Source organism: Leptonychotes weddellii, chromosome 8, assembly GCF_054177405.1.
Source record: "Leptonychotes weddellii isolate Sample4059 chromosome 8, ASM5417740v2, whole genome shotgun sequence".
Classification (NCBI taxonomy): Eukaryota; Metazoa; Chordata; class Mammalia; order Carnivora; family Phocidae; genus Leptonychotes; species Leptonychotes weddellii.
In genome coordinates, this window is record NC_138376.1 from 83957350 (window position 1) to 83975106 (window position 17757).

General features: G+C 46.8%; 1 long non-coding RNA gene across 1 annotated transcript in view; it reads left to right on the forward strand.

The window, feature by feature from the left end:
- The first annotated feature begins 11572 nt into the window (after positions 1-11572).
- Positions 11573-17757, forward strand: part of LOC145723075 (uncharacterized) — a 35303-nt gene continuing 29118 nt past the window's right edge. The window contains exon 1 of the long non-coding RNA XR_014147895.1: positions 11573-12728. This is a non-coding gene — a long non-coding RNA (uncharacterized LOC145723075). The remainder of the gene's footprint in view (positions 12729-17757) is intronic.

The window sequence follows — 17757 nt, forward strand, 5'->3', positions numbered from 1 at the left end:
AGACCAGAGGTTCCAGATAGGGACACCTGAACAAACAGGAATGAGAAGGAAAGGAGAGAGATGCCCCAAGTGAGAGAAAAGAGGAGTTGGTGCCTTGCGGGGAGGGGGGTACACTGTGACCACGAGAGAGGCTGGGGAATGACAGCGCTGGTGGTGGAGGACCCTGTCGGAGCTGTGCTCTCCCCGAGGGCCACCCTACCCAGCAGTCATGTCTGTGGCCCCCCGTCACTGTCGCCACAAGAAAACTGAGGCAGCTGCCAGAGGACACTCCCCAGCTCTGCCACTGAGGTCCTCTCCTCAAACTTTGAAAGCTCCCAATGCAAAACTTCCAGGAGATGTGGGGAGCAGGCAAGCTCTGGCGGGGGGCGGGGGGCAGCATGTAAGCCCCATCCCACCTCCTTCAGGCCTCAAAATAGTACCCGAGCTCTGGCCTGGAGGGGGATCCTGGCCCACACCCATCTCCCCATCTCCGCTAGGATGACGCTTGGGTGGGAAGACAGAAATCTCTGTCCCTGGGGAGCCTGGCCCCCAGGAAGGCCCACCGGCACTGGAATTTGGAAGGATGGGCATGGTTGAAATCAGCAACTACTGTGCATCCCAGTTGTGAGGAGCAGGCCGATCTCCAGGCCTCCCCAGGGCTTTTCCCTTCGCCAGCTGCTGCCCCACTCGGGCACAGACTCCCTGTCACCTGGCCCGTGATGAGCACAAGGTGCGATCTCGCAGGGAAGGTCTCCCCTAGAGCCCTCTGGCGCTCACGTGGCTCCACAGACATGCCTTCAAAGACATAAAGTAAAGAGAAAGCCCTCAGTGCTGAAATCTTTGTTGATTTTCTAAAATTGAGTGGGAAAGAGGAAAAAATGAAGGCAAAGGCAAATTGTCTGTGAGTGAAATCCTGCAATTTCTATTTGAAGCCAAAATTTCTAAATTAATAACAAGCACCTACCTGTGCTGGCCCTGGGCTGGGCACAGGACACTAGATGCCTAGGATACAGCCCCAGGTCTGTTTCAGGACCTCAGCCTGTGACCAAATACCCCCACCTGCACCCGCGTTCGTTTCCGAGGCTGTTGGACAAATGCCCACAAACGTGGTGGCTTAAAACAATGGAAATGTATTCTCTCATAGTTCTGGAGGGCAGACGTCTGAAATTGAGGTGTTGGCAGGGCCCTGCTCCCTCCAGGGGCTTTGGGGAAGATTCCTTCCTTGCCCCTTCCAGCTTCTGGTGACACCAGGCATCCCTGGCTTGTGGCTGCATCCCTCCCATCTCTGTCTTTATCTTCATATGGCCTCCTCCTATTCTTTCTTTGTCTTCTCCTGTGTCTCTTGCAAAGGTACTTGGCATTGGATTTCCAGCCCACTGGAGACTCCAGATGATCTTATTGCAGGGTCCTTTAATTACATCTAGAAAGACCCTCTTTCCAAATAAGGTCACATTCCCAGTTCCAGGGGTTAAGATGTGGACATATCTTTTTGGGTGCCACCATTCAACCCACTCTACACCCCCCACCTTCATTCTCCCCCTGCCTTTGGATCCTATACTCAATCCAGAAACATGGTCAAGTTACCTCATCAAAAGAAAAATAAATTCTTTCTATCCTGTTACCCTTTCAAGCTGTGCCATCCTTCCTTTTGTTCCTACACTCAGCTACCAATTTCTCTAAGAAGTAATCTGTATTTGTTACCTCCATTTCTGAGTTACCACTTAATTTTTTCCCACTTACTTTTTAAATCAGTTTATTTCAAGCATAGAGAGAAGTATAGAGAATAGTATGACTTTTTTTTTTTACTTTTATTTGCATCTATTTTATACAGAATTTACTCCCGGGCCCTAAGATTTTTGTTTCTTCACTTTCTTCTGGGATATCTTTTTCTTCTCTGCAACCTCCTCTTCTGGTTTAGGAACGGTCTGCTCTTGTTCAGTCAGGATCAGCTCCATGTGGCAGGGAGAGCTCACATACAAGTTAATCCGACCACGAGCCCTCTTAAGTACTATGCCTCATCTTGGGGGCTTTGTTGGATGTACTTGATGACCAGGGAATCTACATCTAGCCCCTTAAGTTCAGCATTACTCTCTGTGTGTTTAAGCACACAGTGCTTATTTGGGTCTATTTGGGTCACCGACCCTTTGTCCAACCCCAGTGTTTGGCCCAGGCACACCTACCAACTCCACCATTGTCTCGACAAAATGGCGCATACACCTTCTGCAAAGTGATGTCCTTCAGAGACTCAGTGGCTTTTCAGATCTGCATACTCTTGATGGCCTGGGCAGTTTCACGTGTGTTCTTAAAGTGAACACGAAGATTTGAACATCTTGATGTGCATGATTTTGTAGGGTTTTCTGAGTCAAGTGAATACAGAGCCATTTTCAGAGATCACCTCAGGCCACTTACGGAAAGAGAAGACTTTTTTCAATGTTTACATTTTTCTCCCACTTACTTTTTTTGTGGTAAAAGGTGACATAAAGTTTGCCATTTTAATAATTTTTAAATGTACAATTCAGGGGCGTCTGGGTGGCTCAGTTGGTTAAGCATCTGCCTTTGGCTCAGGTCATGCTCCCAGGGCCCTGGGATCGAGTCCTGAATTGGGCTCCTTGCTCAGTGGGGAGCCTGCTTCTCCCTCTCCCTGCTGCCCCACCCCCACCCCGCTTGTGCTCTGACTCTCTTTCTCTGTCAAATAAAGAAATAAAATCTAAAAAAAAATAAATATGCAATTCAGTGGCAATAATTATAACCACTTACTTTTTTTTTTAAGATTTTATTTATTCGTTTGACCGAGAGAGACACAGCAAGAGAGGGAACACAAGCAGGAGGAGTGGGAGAGGGAGAAGCAAGCTTCCTGCTGAGCAGGGAGCCCGACGCGGGGTTCGATCCCAGGACCCTGGGATCATGACCTGAGCCGAAGGCAGACGCTTAACGACTGAGCCACCCAGGTGCCCCAACCACTTACTTTTCAATGTTTTGTAATTTGGTTTCAACCCTCACCAGTGTCCTATAAGCATTCTCTCAAAGGTCAGCAGCTCCCATCTTCAACTTTCTCTGCCTCTTTACCAAATTGGATATTGCTAACCACAGCCTTCTTAAAACTCTTCCCTCAGCTTCCAGGACCCCTGTTCTTTTCTGGTTGGACTATTTCTCTAACCCCTTCCTCCCATTCCCTAAATCAGTATTCTTCAAGGACCTGCCCAGTTCCCCTTAGTTTTGATGCTCCCTTGGGAACCCCTCATATTCTCATCCAGTGTTACGGCTCCAACCAACCCCTCAGTGTAGGTGACATGAGCTAAAAGCTTAGCTAATAGTTTAATGGGGCGCCTGGGTAGCTCAGTCGGTTAAGCTTCTGACTCTTGATTTAGGCTCAGATCATGATCTCGGGGCATGAGATGAGCCCCATGTCAGGTTCCGTGCTCAGCAGGGAGTCTCCTTCTCTCCCCCTCGCCCCAACACTCTCTCTTTCAAATAAATAAATAAATCTTAAAAAAAAAAATAAAAACTTAGCTAATAGTTTAAACCTCTGAGTTGTAGGGGCACACATCCAGTTGCCTTCTAAGCAAACCCACTTAAATATCCTATCGACACCCCAAACTTAGTATATCCAAAAGGGGTCTCACGGTCTCTTCTTTTAAACTTGTGCTTTGTAGAGAGCAAAATGGAGTCTCTCATGTCAAGCAGGAGCCTGGGTCAAGCAGGGACCTCTGTTAGGCAATGACACAAGCAGTTAAGGTACTGCAGCTAAGAGACATCGCCAGGACCAACGTCAGCTGATGCCCCAGAACTGATAATGAGCAGAACCAGAGGAGTCTGCAGAGACCCAAAACTGATTCAATCCCTTTAAAAAGGGGAGGATTTAGGCAGCAAATGGTCAGACTCTTCAGACCTGACCCCTCTATGTCTGACCACTTAAAAAAGGCAACTGCCCCAAAGGCTCTGTCTGATGGGTCTCGCAACAGAACCGAGAGCCTTCCCTGCTTGAACATCAGAAGCAGGAAGTGCTGAGAACTGACCTGGACCAGACCTGAGGCCTTATCTCAGCTGTGCGCCCAGACTGACTTCGAGTTTGGTTTGTTCACTTCCTGCACCCTTCTGATCTTGTTTGCTGTGTGGCGTGTCTTCTGTCCTGCTCTGGGTGGCGTAAGAAGCCAAATTTAATCCCATGGCGAATTGTCGTTGAGTTTGGAATCCTGAACCTGCTTTAGAATTGTTATTTAACTTTGCTTTATGACTGAATAAAGCTGACATCATGGAAAGACACAACTCGTGTGTGTGCCTTCAAAGCGTGCTCATGACACCCTTCCTCCGTGTTCCCCCCACCTCTGTACATGGCACTACCGTCTTCCCTGTGCGGAAATCTTGGCACCGTCTTTGCCTTCCATATCCAAATGCAAACTCTGATTCTGTAACTTCTGTCTCTACAGTAGCTCTCCCCCACCCCCATGCCATCTTTTCCATCCTGACACTCTCCAGATGCTAATGCCTGCCTTCCTGCTTCCACCCAGCAGACTCTAGTGGACCTCTCCTGGGCCTCCCTGTCTCCACTCTCTCTATATTCCATTCTGTTTCACATATTAATAAATTGTTCTCCCTGAAACACAGTTCTGATCCACTTCACCAAAAGCCCTTGGTAGCTCCCACTGCTTTGAAAATAAAGCCTAAACTCCTCAGCTGAACCTTCAGTGCCCTCCCTGAAAACTGGCCCTGACCTCCTTCTGACCACCACATCTCCTTTGCTCCAGCCACACAGATGAACAGTCTGTCCTCTGGACACATCCCACATTTCCTTCCTTACCTTACCCCCATTCAAAATATGGGTTTCATGGTCTTCTAAAAGGCCTCTTTTCTTTCTGTTAAAATATGAGTAACAAAATAAGTGATACTGACTAAAGAGAAGAACTGCCAAATTCTACCAAGTAGGATCACCCGCCTCTTATTTCCTGTACCGAACAGAAAACACATCCCAGATTATTCTTATCAGACAGGGTTACAAACAGAGCTTTGTTTGCTCGTGGAATTCACCAGCTTGGAGTGGAACCATCACCTTTGGAGGACTTAAACATTTTCTTGGCGACTCACCTGTCGGGAAAAGCATCAACTTTCCTGCTCTGAATTTCTGTGACAGAAAGGGGACTCTGGGAGCAGATAAGATGGTAACAGAAACTATCACTGCAAACCTGAAATCTTTTGACTGAGAGTTTTGGAAAGCCAAATAACATTAGAGATGTGACGCAAAAATTAAAAGAAAACCAACCCAGAGAAATAAGAGGAGGTACAAAGAGAAAAGGCTGTAATGTGCTCCCCTGGGTGCTCCCTTCTGTGCATTTCAGTTCCCAAGCCCTTGGTCTGACCAAGAGATGGCATCAGAATGCTTCTACGAAGCCCACGTACACCTCACCAGTCCGGGCACACCAAAAGGAAAGAGTTCTTTTGGAAAACCTAGGTGTGGCATCCTTTCATCCATATTAAAAGGCCCAAGTCGTGCATCTTTTTGGTCTATACAATATCTGAAATTTTAGATTCTTCTTTTAAATCCCTTGTCCATGTGGTGCTATTTCTGTCCCTGTGGGCTTTGAGATGTTCAAAAGCAACTGAAGCTTTGGCTTCTGAAGCTGCAAAAGCACTCTGACCACAAAAATACCTCTGACGCTCAACCCAACACAAGTTTAGGGAATGGGGTATTTTCTTAGCGGAGAAGGATACTCTGGCGTATACAACATGGGCTTGAATCCTGTAGTGGGAGCTACTAGTTGTGTTGCTCTGGGGAAATTATTCACCCTCCCTCAGCCTCACTTTCCTCATCCCTGCAAGGAGATGATTAAGTTACTCTGCAGAGTCCTAGTAGGATTAAAAATAACATGTCCAGAGTGTAGGGCAGGACCTGGCACTGAAAAAGTTCTCCTTAATGGTGAAATTATTTTTAACACTGTGAATTTGGTTGGAAACGAAGACTAGATTATTCCTTCATTTAGAATCCTCTTTTGTTTAGAAGACACATGAGGGTTTTTTCTTTGAAGAAAAGGAAAAAAAAGAAAAAAAAAACCCTGTAATATTAAATAAATTAAGGTATGTCCTTCAGATTTGTGTCCATTTAATATGATTTATTTAATTTAATCACACCTCCAGTATGACCCTGGCACTTACTACACTCAAAAGCAAAATCTTCCCATAATCTATTTTGTCATAGTTCTTCTTCTCCATACCAGGAGCTTTCCATATTTTCCTGAGATAGAGATTTCCAGGATATTATTCCCAGAACAGAGCCCAATTTTCGGGTGAGGATCCAACTCTCCCCGGCCCTTTTAGCACCTGTGGGCTGTACGAGGCTTCAGCCCCCAGCTCCAGGGCTTGGGAAGTGGCCCAGAGGTAGCCAATCAAAACATCGTATTCTCCGGCCAGTCATTGGTTCAGAGATGAGCATGTGACCCAAACCAATCCGGTGAGAGAGTCCCTAGGGAATTGTGGGAACCACACTCACTCTTCCCCGCCGTAGGTAGGCAAATCCGAGAGGGTGCGAAGCGGAGGCCGCGGTCGCTGTGTTATCGCGACACGGCAGTTAGGAAGTAGCACAGAGGCAGGCGGAGCAAGGGAGAGAAGGTTCAAAGCCCCGCGACAGAATGGGATTTGAGCGTGGGGGGAATAATCCAGAGTTGAAATGGCAGAAGGGGCAAAGGACGAAGAAATTAAAGGATGAAAGAGAAGAGGTAAGAGGAAGACTAGAAAAAGAAGCAGATGAAGCAGGTAAACAGAAGGAAGAAAAGGACAAGAGCGGTTTCTCCAGCGTTCTCAGAGGTCCAGCCCTTTTTGTTCCTCCACCTTTTCTTCTCTTCACTTACCTGTATGTTCTCATTTATTCAACTAAGAATGTATATTACTTGCAGAGGAAAAAGAGGATAAAATAACCAAGTGTCGAGGCTTCAACTGGGGTGGAGCTCAGCTGCTAGTCACCTGGTGGGAAGGACTCTTCCCAGGAGAGCCAGATACCCACCCTATCCTCAAGCAGAGGCATTACCTTTGCCTCTCCAGTAGGACTAACCTGGACCGAAGCTGCCAGAGCCTAGGGATGGTCCCGAAGCGGGACTTGGCCTCAGAAACCACCCCTCTGCTGAAAAGGGACACATGGCATATGAGGTCTTTCCTTGCTGGACCAGGTCTCTCTCCTGTTTTCCTTCCAGGCAGACAGGCAGGCCATGCACTAAACAGCCAGCTGCAGAGAAAAGGCACCAGTCCAAGGGTCAGGCATGCTGGGAGTTCCCCAGGAGCAGGGTAGAGAGGGTGGATGGTCTCATGGCCCCTTTCTGGCCTCATTAGCATCTCACTCACTGCTGGGAACCAGAGTACTAAGATGAAAAGTCTTCACAAAGGTACTGTGCCTTTGTGGGGAAGACAGTTTTTGGGTTTTTTGTTTTGTTTTGTTTTGTTTTCAATACATTAAAGCTTTTTATTTTTCTTAAACACTCTTCCCAAATGTACTATACTAAGTCTACCTTCTCCATTGGGTAGTAGATCTTTCAATGGCATCTTTGGCAGATCCACAATTTTCCAGTTGTTTTCAGATATTAAACCTCAGTAGAATTTAAAACATCCATTCCAAACTCAGTTCTATTCTCACGTTCTCACCTCCCTCTTCCTGATTGATTGAAGGTCGAATTCTAGGCCATTTCCTACCCCTACTTTCTCCTTCCAGGTCAAGTTCCTCTAGTGTGTTGGGCTAAGAATTAGAGCAGGGAGAGGGCAAGCGTCTTATACAAACAGACCACTGCTGTAGCCTAGTGGTGGTGGCTGCTTCGCTGGCAGACCTAGACTGACTGTTGATGCCCTCTGGGAGGTAGACACCCAAACACTTGCTTCCTGGGGGATACATGTGAGTTCTTCAGAGGGACTTGCAGGGCAGGGATATGGTAAATCCAGGTTCAACCCTTCCATGCTCTTCAGCTCCCATCACTGAATGTATACCTACAGACTCTGAGCTCAAGCTCCCTGGGGAGTAGGAGAGAACTATCTTGGGATGGAAATGGAACAAATCCAACTACTTTCTAAGTAACATGCACATGAACCACAGAGAACTCATTCCCTAGCCTTGACAAACTGGGTGCGTTCCAGCTTCTCCTTGCAACCCTTTTTTGTGCCTTTTCTTCTTTCTCCAAGACTCTTCTCTGCTCCTAATGATGTACTGGTGAATCAGTAAATCCTTTTCTTACTCAATTGTCCAACTGGAGAACTACTTTCTACCCCAATCTTTATTAATGATTTTCTTTGAAACCCCTTAGTGGAGAGAAAATACAGCTATCTCCACTCTCATCCCCACAAGAAGGAGAGGAATTGCCTCTCCCCATACCCACTATACTCCAATGACTCTTAAATTAACTTCTCCCTTTCCTCATCTTGTTACAGAGAAGATGGTGGTTGGTGGTAATAGGGCCACATCTGTCTCCTCATAGGAATCCTTGGTTCTCTGGCTCTTACGAATGTTGGCTTGAGTATTGAGTAATTTTCTTTTCTCACTCTTGGGTCCTGGTACCCAGGTCAACAGGAAGAGTCCCACCTAAGAGCTTGTTACATGTTTAAATGAAGTTCCATTTCCAGAGTTCTCCATCCCTTCGTGTAGAGGAAGAATTTTATCCTGTTTCTTTTTCCTTCTGCCTAAAGGACTTTCTTTAACATTTCTTCCAATACAGGTTTGCTGGGGATCAATTCTTTCAGGTTTTGTGTGTCTAAAAATCTTCCTTTTGCATTCATTTTTTTTTTGAGAGATACTTTTGCCGGGTATAGAATTCTAGGTTGACAATTTTTTCTTTCAGACTCTCAAAGATTATTGTTCCTTTGTCTTGTAACTTGCTTTACTTCTTTTTTTTTTTTTAAGATTTTATTTATTTATTTATTTGAGACAGAGAATGAGATAGAGCATGAGAGGGTCAGAGGGAGAAGCAGACTCCCTGCCGAGCAGGGAGCCCGATGCGGGACTCGATCCTGGGACTCCAGGATCATGACCTGAGCCGAAGGCAGTCGCTTAACCAACTGACCCACCCAGGCGCCCCGTAACTTGCTTTACTTCTAACAAGAACTCTGCTTTCATCCTTACCTGTGTTCCTCTGTTCATAACTTTTTTTTCTCTGACTACTTTTAAGATTCTCTCTTTTTCACCAGTTTTGAGCAATTTGATTATCCTGTGCCTTGGTAGAATGTTCTTCATGTTTCTCTTGCTTGATTTTCACTCTATTGAGTGCTGGATATTCTTTTATTTTTAAGATATTATTGGGTGTTGTTCTGGGACACCGTTAAGTTACTTGGAAATAGTTTGGTCCTTTCAAGACTTGCTGTTAGCCTTGTCAGGAAGGACCAGGGCAGCCTTTAGTCTTAGGTTGATTAGGCCCATTCCTGAGACAATACCCTTCTGAGTACTCTACTCAATGCCCCATGAATTACAAAATATTTAACTCTGGCTGGTGAGGATAGGAACTATTCCCTGTCCTAGGTGGGCTCTAGGGATTATTCCTTCTAATCCTTGTGCTTCTTTCCCTGGTCTCATGGAGTTCCCTCACATGCCATGTGCTGATCAGCACTCAGCTGAAGACTTGAAGAGGATGCTCTGTAGAACTCCACAGTGTCCTCTGGGTACAGTTCCCTCCTCTGCAGTATTCTGTTCTGTGAATTCTGGCTTCACTGGTCTCCCTGGGATCCCAGCTCCATCTCCTCTATTCAGGGATACTGCTGGGCCCCACCCATATTCCCTTTCCCTGCACTATAGCCTGGAAATTCTCTGAAGGTGGTCAGCTGGGGATGATCACAGGATTCACTTCCTTTGTTTCCACTTTTCCAGGAATCAGTGTTGTGCACTGCCGGGGGTCCAATGTCTGAAAATCATTGGTTCAATTATTTTTCTGGTATTTCACTCATCAGAATGCTAGTTTGTGCATTTCCTGGAATTCCCAGAATCTGAATGTTAGCCCTTAGATGGGCTTTAGAAATCAGGTAACTCCATACCTCCCATTCACCAGTGAAGAAACTGAGGTGGGGAAAGGGCCTGTCTGAGTTTGTGGCAGGCCCTGAACTGGGCCAGTTCTCCTGACTTCAGATGAAAGTTGTTAGGAAAGAAATGAGCTCCCAGGAGAGAAGAAGGAGCTTGAGGAACTTCAAATCAAGAGTCCTGTGTGTCAAAGAGTAAGAGTCAGTTTCTCTCACTGTCCTCCTCATTTCAACATTTGCCATGTTTAGTGCCTTCACTGACATTGACCCCTTACCTCAATTTCTGCATTAATGAAGAGGCTTTTATTCCTTCCCTCCATCCTCTACCATGTCAGTCTTCTAGAAGGATATTGTGGAATCTCAGAACCAGGAAGAGGCAGATAGTAGAACTGGAATTTGAGCTCATACCCCAGAGACTTCCCAAGATCCTCTGAGCAAATGCATCATTGTATAGACAAGGAAACTGGGACCAGACAGGTTCACTGGTGCACCCAAGCAAGGCAAAGATCTTGGTTTTGCGCTTGGATGCCCATGTCTGAGAGACAGTGTGTTTTAAGTGTTAAACAGGCAGCTCTTAATGATGCTGTATTTTCAATATATGTTCAGCTCACTTTGTTTCCCTGCAAGAACCACTTCCCACCCAACTGGGTTTCTGTGTCAGAAACTTTTCCAAGTCTTTTCGTCCATGTTTTCAGTGCACTTATAACAGTCTGTTTTGTTTGTTTATCCATGCAGTGGGGTGAAAATTCCCGACAGAAACCTGGGGTCACTGTGAAAGGAAGCTTTGGAGAGGAGGATGAATGCCAGAGAGGAGAAGGAGGAGGAAGGAAGGAAGCAATGAAAGCAATAAGCCCATTTCTCAGGTCACTTCAAAAGCCTCCAATCTGAGATACTGAGCAGATAAGTATCCATTTTTCTTTGCTTTAGGAACTGCCCCTCCCCGTTTGCTTTAATACAATACTAAGCACACACTTCTCAGCACGTAAAAAGTCAGGGACGGTCCAGGTTTTGATGCAGGGGGCAAACTTTGCTTTGCCTTGTTGACTAGTCAGCACAATGGGACCTTTCAGTGCAAAACCACATGGTTCTGGGCAACGTGACCTAAGAGCTGGCAAAGGCTCTGGGCAGCACAAAGGAACGGAACTTGTCTTTGTGCTGTGAGTGCTGTGTTAGTGTTTGGAGTTACTTGTGATTGCCCCGTGGTTCAGGGCTCGGGCAATGGTCTGCGCCACTCAGTTGCACTTCCTGATCCCTTTTCCTACACCTCTGTAGCCTGTCCCCGCACCCCCGCTCCCCACCCCCCCACCCCACCCCCACCCCCCGCCAGCAGGCCTGGAGGAGGAGGCGGGGCCAGGGTGAAGTGCACCCGAGGAAACACACCTGTGTGCATATGAAGCAGTTTTGTAGCAGTCAGAAAACACCCCTCTGTACACACTGGTCATTCTTTTCATTTTTTTGGTGAACGTGTAAATTTTCAGAGAGCGTTAAATTAAGCAAAGTCTGCAAGTGGAGAATTTTCACATGGATAAAAGTGGGGAAATAAAAGTGCGTCATCAGGAAGAGCCTCGTGGCAAAATACATCTTATATCCAACTGAAGGAAGAACTATTTCGAACACTGTCCTTAAGGCAATTTAATGGGTGCTACTTAATACCCCCACACGGCCCCTACAGCATGAGGTGGGGTCTCGGGGGACTTTTTATCTCAATCCACAGGGCGAAGAGGAGGGAGCAGGGGGCAGCTGGGCTGCAGTGGCATTCTGTCCATTGACTGATCTTCACCTCTTCCTTAGGGCAGCAAAATACTAACCTGGCCTTCTTAAAACAGCAACAACAAAACCTGAGGAGGTCCTGATGTGTTTTCCAAACATTAGTTCGGCATGTTCAGCATAGTTTTGGGGATTAACTTGAAAAGGTACTCAGCATATGACATTTACTGAACATCTACTACGTGTACTCTGGCCCTGCTGCCATCCTCCGTTATCGCAGTTTCAGGGAGGACCGATCACCAAGAAAATCTAGAAAGCCATGAGACTATTAATGACAAGATAAAGGATGTTTATCAGATGCTATAGTACTTTGTACTAGGCTCTTCCATGCAGTATCTCATTTAATGTTCAAAACAATACCATGAGGAGGGGATGAGCCTCTCTTGTCTTACAGAGGAGGAAACAGGTTCAGAGAGTTGAAGTGGCCCAAGATCACGGAACAAGAGCCTGGACTCGCAGCCAGCGAGTGGACCCACAGAGCACACACTTACCCAGCAGCTACTGTGGGAGCCGGGGAACAAGGAATTGGAGGCGGAAAAAAGGAAGAGGCAGGAAGGTGGGGTTGTAGTGCAAGTGGGGCTCAGACAACATCCGCTGGGAATCTCCTAGAGCTGACATGGAGAATTCCTCTCCACTGCACCAGACGGAGAGACCGGTGAGAGAGAGAAGGAAAAATAAATAAAAAACAACAAAACCCAAAATACCACCCCTGCTCCAAATGAGGAGCCAGCAGCGGAGTGTTGATGGCAAAGTATCTGGAGACACTGCGGTTTATGCTCTTTGTCGTCCCTCTCTGGCTCCCCTAGCAACCGTGGGGTAACTGCAGCGAGCGCTCAGCACGCTTACTTGCTTCTTGCTCCAGGCACCAGGACTGCTAAACAGAAACGCATGCTGATTTCTGCTCCCTTAAGCAAGGGAAACATCATCAGAGTCCGACTGGTGGAAAAGGACCGAAAGCTGACGGAAAGATGCTTAAATGTCAAGGTTACGCGAGAACAAAGAAGAAAGAACAGGTTGCAAATTATTTTGTGAAATATTAAGCTACTAACAAAACCCTGACACTCACTAACACAGACAGCAGAGGAAGTAAAATGGGGCGGTGCGGGGGGCAGTAGTCGTAACTGAGACTGCTTTGGCGCAGCATCTTGCTGCTTCCACATTCTTCTGGAGTGTCTGAAAATCTCAGTCTTTAAAATACATAGGCATTATTTTTTGAGCCGTGTGTGTCTATAGCCCCAGGGCTGAAAAACAAACAACTCTGTTGCCATGAGCTCATGTTGGGATCGGTGTAAATTGTTTCCCTCCTATGTATGATGTTTCTAATTAGGACTCTTACGGAGGACGGGCTTTGTGGGCTGATGAATTGGCTCTTTGTGCTAATTGCAAACAGAGGGCTCTGTGCCGGCCTGTACTGGGCTGACCTGCTTCTTAGATGCATCACTAGGTGGGGTGACCCCTCCAACCCCGCTCCCTAATGGCCCGCATCAGCGGGAACACTGAGGGGACGTGCTCTCTCCGGGTCATCACGCTGACCATTGAACACAAGACCGCGTGAAGAGAGGATGACCCCGGCTTCTAGTTGGCCCTTTCACTCTGATAAAACACCTTTCATTCACAGAAGTCCGGGGTGAGGCCATTTCTCTGAGAGGGGACGGTTGACCTAAAAGGAGGAGGGTGAACAGTATACACTGGCTCCTCCCTCCATGTCAAGAATTTTGGGAAGATCCCACTTTGACGTTTGTAAAATGCAAGGGGAGAAGGCCTCCGCTTCCCTGAACCGCTGAGGCCTCGGAGGAGGACGTAATCTGGAGGGTTTGAGTCTCCCTGGCTCCGACTCTACAGTTCCCCACTTCCCTGTGTCGCTCAGAAACACTTAAGAAATCAATCCTCAACCACCTGAGTAGCTAAGCGCAGGTAATTGCCTTCTACAGGTAAAAACCTCGGTCATCCTTTTAAGAACCATCTTATTCATTACTACCTCCCGGGTCTGGCTGAGGTAAGCAAGGCCTAGAAACACAGAGCCGGCTTGGCTTAGAGGTCTCTGCATTCTTGGTCACAGAGGACCACGGAAGGGTCCCTTGCTGATCGAGTAAAACGTTTCCATTGTGGGACTAGAGGCTCCAGAGTCCACAAGAGGGGCCAGAATTTTAAGGTGGGTGGAAGCTGGCATGGAAAAGACTCCCCCAGGGATCCTGGTAAGCCCGGACGGGGTGATGGCAGTGGTCTTGGGCACGCTTCCCGTTGCCTCAGGCCAGATGTATCAGTGCCTCGTCCAGGCCTGCAGTCAGAATAGCCCAGCCCCCAAAGCCAAAGCCCCAGGGAAAGGAGCTCAAACTGTGGCCGGACAGCCTGACAGCTGCCAGAAATAAGCCCCATCCTTGCCACCCCAAGGCAAACCCTAGACAACAGGCAGATCCTCCTGCCTTTGGGCCCATTGGCAGCTCCCTGGGCCCGGGAACGGAGTAGGGCAGTGAGTCCCCAGAGCTAGCACGACATGGGGTTCTGGAGAGTCTAGCCGCAACCTGGGCCGAGGGGGTAGAAGCAGGCTGCTGGTCTGAACCCCAGAGTCATTCATGCCTAATGCCTGCTGGTGCATCTGGAGACCCTACCCGTGACTGAGTTTTTTACCTGGCTTAAAAGGAGAAAAACCAGTATAGCATAGTGTATTTTTAATGAAGCTCAGTTTGTTCAGTTTTGGAGAACTACCATTCGTTCTGGGACGATATCCTTTCTACTTTTTGTAGAAAAAAAAAGGGGGGCTTATTATTTCAGAAACAGATAGGATAATGTAATAGATGATAACATTTTTTGGCTTCGTTTTTTAATATTCCTGTTTATCAAAATAAACTATGGCAATACTATGTTAGTCTTCCCTTCTGTTTGTGAGTGTGTTTTTGTTGGTGTGTGTAGTAGCTTAAAGATGGTCACGAATTCTTTGGCACTTCTCCCATTGAGAGGGGCGTCTAATTTGTCTCCCCTTGAATCTGGGCTGGCCTTTTTGACTTACTTGGCTGATAAAATATAGTGGACATACCAGGCGAGATCTTCTGCAACTAGATCATAGGAAGCCTTGCAGCTTCCTCCTAGGCCTTCTGGAACTCTTACTCTTGGAACCCAATGGCCATGCTATTAGAATGCCCCAGAAGCCGTGAGGAGAAGCCTATATAGAAGGGAAGCAAGGCCCCTGGCCAATACTGGATGAACTCCTCACTGATAGCCACCTCCAACTTGCCAGACATTGAGTGAGCTCTTTTGGAAGAGGATTCTTGAGCTCCAACTGAGCTACCACAACTGATAACCACATGGGCCAGAGATGAATTCCACCAATGCTGCCCAAATGGCAGATTTGTGAGGACAATAAATGATTTTTGTTGCTTTCAACCACTAAGTTTGGGAGTGATTTGGTACACAGAAATAGATATCCAAAACAGCTTGTTTGTCTAAACAGTTTGTGAAATTCAAAAGTCAGAGAACTATGGGTTCATGTTGTTTGTTAAACATCTGTATTAGGCCGAATAATGCCCCCCTTCCCCAAAGATGTCCATGACCTCATCTCCAGCATCTGTGAATATGTTCTATTACATGGCAAAAGGGAATTAAGATTACAGATAGAATTAAGATTGCCAATCCGCTGACCTTAAAATGGGGAGACTTTTCTGGATTATTTGGATGGACCCAATTAATCACAAGGGTCCTTCGTGTGGAAGAGGGAGGCAGAAGAGGAGGTCAGAATGATGCAGGATGAGAACTTGACCTGCTGCTGCTGGCTTTGAAGATGGAGGAGGGAATGTGGATGGCCCCTCGAAGCTGGAAGAGGCAAGAAAAGAAATTCTCCCATAAAATATCCAGAAAGGAAGGCAGACCTGCCAAACCTTTGATTTTAGCCCAGTGACAACCCATGTCAGATTTCTGACCTCCAGATTGTAAGAACATACATCGGTGTTGTCGTAAGGCACTAAATTTGTTGTAATTTGTTACAAAACCATAGAGAACGAATACAGTGCTTAGCTTGTCTACTATGTGCCGTTGACCTTTTAGAGTCAGAATAGATGGTTAAATCTGCTTGAAGATCTTGTACAGCCCCTATTTTAAAGATGGGAATATAGAAGCCTAAAGACTCTAAAGTCAAACAGCTAATGTGTAATATAGCCAGGACTGGAACTCAGGTGCCCTCAAATTTAAACTCCTTGAGGAAAGGAAATTTGGGGGATGATGGGGAGTCCTCTTTGGTTCATCATTCTATCCCCAGTGTCTAGAACAGTAAGTGCTGGCACATGACAGGTATTTGTTGAAAGAAAGGGTAAAAATTAATTCCTACATGTTCTGCTGTCGTCACTTCCTCCAGTAAAGTCACCAAGGGACAAAATACATAGTTTCGTCAAAGACAAAAAAAAATCTCCATCACATCTTATATTTTACATCCGATTATGTGGCTTTTAACAATGTTCTGTCTTGGGGCGCCTGGGTGGCTCAGTCTTTAAGCGTCTGCCTTCGGCTCAGGTCACGATCCCAAGGTCCTGGGATCAAGCCCCACATCGGGCTCCTTGTCAGCAGGGAGCCTGCTTCTCCCTCTCCCCCTCCCCCTGCTTGTGTTCCTGTTCTTGCCATCTCTTTCTGTCAAATAAATAAAATCTTAAAAAAAAGTTCTGTCTTCAATCTCACCATTTGCTTAATGTCAATTATAAGTTATGTATATTTTATATAGATACATGGCACAAAATTTTAAAAATAGGAAAGAGTACAAGGAAAAATAAATCTCATTTTCATCCCACTCTCTACATGTCACCACGGTTACCACTTTCTTGTGCATTCTCCCCAAGATATCGAGCCATATCTTTGAGACTTGAGGCTGAACAGTTTTAAGTATGTTTACTGTAGTCATTGGATTTTTACCTTCTCGGTACCTCTGTTGTCATTTGTCGCTTTGGCTCTGAAAGAGTCTGAGCTACTCCCTGTAACTGGACAAGACTCACCCAACAAGGCTCCCCCTGCCCGAGGTGGAAGTCAGGGGTCTTCGCTGGTGCCGGGACTCACACAGACCTCAGGAATAGGGTTTATGGTGGTTATTTAGCTCCAAGGCTGGTTAGTTGAGGCCCAGGTGAATCTGACACTGTGTCCCAGGTCCCACGGCTGGTGGATGACATGAAGATCTCAGTCGTGCTTTCCCGACACACTCTACGGAGGTTGATGTATATACAGTGTTCTGCTTTAACCACTGGGCACTGATTTAGTTCAAGAGGCGAACTGGCTCCTTTGGCTCCTTTTCAAGAACCACCCGGTCCAAGGAGTAGCCAGTGGGATGCTAAGTGAAAAGGTGGGGGCAAGGAACTGTCATGCCTGTCAGCCTTCCCCAGACATTCCACCCCAGCCCAGGTGAGAGTCCTTATTATACCCTCTTCACACTACACACCGCCCCTTGCAGCTCCGTCTCTCCTTATTTACAATTCTACTACAAAAAAAAAGTTTGTAACAGGTACAACTGATTACAGTGTAATTATTTGATTAAAGTCTAAAGACACTTCACGTAGACTGGAAGCTTCCTGAAGGCAAGGACAGTGCTTCTTTGCCTCGTGATTGTATCTCCATCACCTAAGGCAGTTCGTGGCAAGTGGGTACACAATACAAAGGTGTTGAGAGGGGGGGCCTGGGCGGCTCAGTCATTAAGCGTCTGCCTTCGGCGCAGGTCATGATCCTGGAGTCCTGGGATCAGGCCCCGCATCGGGCTCCCTGCTCAGCCGGAAGCCTGCTTCTCCCTCTCCCACTCCCCCTGCTCATGTTCCTTCTCTCGCTGTCTCTCTATCAAATAAATTTTTTAAAAAATCTTAAAAAAAAAAGGTGTTGAGTTGGGCGCCTGGGTGGCTCAGTTGGTTAAGTGACTGCCTTCAGCTCAGGTCATGATCCCAGGGTCCTGGGATCGAGTCCCGCATCGGGCTCCCTGCTCTGCGGGGAGCCTGCTTCTCCCTCTCCCACTCCCCCTGCTTGTGTTCCCTCTCTCGCTGTGTCTCTCTCTGTCAAATAAATAAATAAAATCTTTAAAAAAAA